General features: G+C 39.2%; 1 pseudogene; it reads right to left on the bottom strand.

Annotated features, from left to right (window-relative positions):
• The window catches only part of LOC104992550, a 17,978-nt pseudogene that overhangs the window by 11,129 nt on the left and 5,259 nt on the right, over positions 1–1,590 (bottom strand).

Below are 1,590 nucleotides of genomic sequence, written 5' to 3' on the forward strand. Positions count from 1 at the left end.
ATATAGTAAAATCATGGAGAAAAACTGTACTATTAGACAGGGATCGAGTGTATTTATGGTTTTGCAAATTTCTCTTAAGCTATTTTAGAAGACAGATGACTTTTAAGCTATTTTAGAAGACAGATGACTTTTCACAACTACTGCAGTATATATTTTGTTTAAAAGAACATAAGGGATAGTCAGCCTTACCAAAAAAATGTTTCAGGAACAGTTTTAGGTGATATTAAAAAAAATACATAACACTTGACAAGTGACTACAAATGTAGTTGCAAGGTGAAATGTGGAATCCATATCAACATCCACTGTTTTTCAACACATTTTGAATGGATCTTTCCTTAATGTACAATTAAGGAAATTGTACCATCATACATTGATCTAGTCATTTGGAAAACACCGTGTCCTTTTCAGACAGCTTTCAAAAGTAGAGAGGAAGATTCCCCATTCCACTGGTGAAATGAGAATAAAAAGAAAATAACATCCTCGTAAGTCTTGACACATCTGTGGACCTGAGGAAACAGTGCTGTCTACTTCCATTGAATTTTGAGAATCTCTCCATCTTTTAGCATTGCATCAGAAAAAACCAGAAATTCTCTATTTTCTTAATTTCTCAACTATCAAAGTACTGCCTAGTACCTGCATGATAAAAGTAAAGGGAGACACTAAGCAAGCAAAAAATAACCCTGACTTTTATATAAGCCTTTCGCCTATAGCCCAGCTTCTGTAACCTCATGTAAGCAGTAACTAAAAATCAGAGGAAAAAAAGAGTAGGGAGAGATGTAAAATGCCAAATGCAAGATGTAAGTACTCAGTGAATATCTGCTGAAAGACTGAACTGTAGAGAAAAATTGAGGAACTGAAGGAAATGGGGAAACAAAAAAGACCTAAGTCAGTATGATAGATAAGAAGAAAAAGGAGAAAAATGCAACAACTTAACCCTGTCCATCTCATTCACTGTGACATCCCAAGGACGGAACAGAAACTGTCAGTTCAAATTTGACTTCTCAATGATGTCCATGTCTGTAACTGTGATTGACCCACCATCCCCACAGCCTAGCACAATCATGGAAAAGTTCTTGAGCAGTTCACAGCCAATGGCCCCTGCACCCACCTGAGAGGCAGTCAAGAAGAGAGAGAGGTAATGGTTAGGGGCACTCGGGTAACAATGCCACCCTCAGTCCTTATTCCTCCTGGAGGCTGTAAGAGAGTGTTGGGCCAGAGAATCTAGTATTGAAGTTAAGTCCCAGGAGCATAAAAATGCATGGCCATCAGGAAAGAGGCAGAAGACCAGGAACAAAGGACCTGGTATGAAAAAAATAAAATGGTACACAGAAGGGATTAAGGTACAGTCAAACACCCTCCCTTCCAAGGCAACAGGATACTTCAGAAGAGGTGGCCCAAACTAGAATAAATAAAAGCTTTTGCCCAATAGGAGTTCTCACCAAGAAGTATATCTGCTTGCTCAGCTTCTCTTGCAGGCTGGAGCCAAATACAGCCACCTGCCCATCATTAACGGTTCTGGCATTGCATCATGTGAAGGGAGGAGATGATTAGAGTAAAGGTACGTCAGAGAGGACCAAAGAAATACCTTCT

The sequence above is a fragment of the Bison bison genome, unplaced genomic scaffold, assembly GCF_000754665.1.
Source record: "Bison bison bison isolate TAMUID 2011002044 unplaced genomic scaffold, Bison_UMD1.0 scf7180017848559, whole genome shotgun sequence".
NCBI lineage: Eukaryota > Metazoa > Chordata > Mammalia > Artiodactyla > Bovidae > Bison > Bison bison.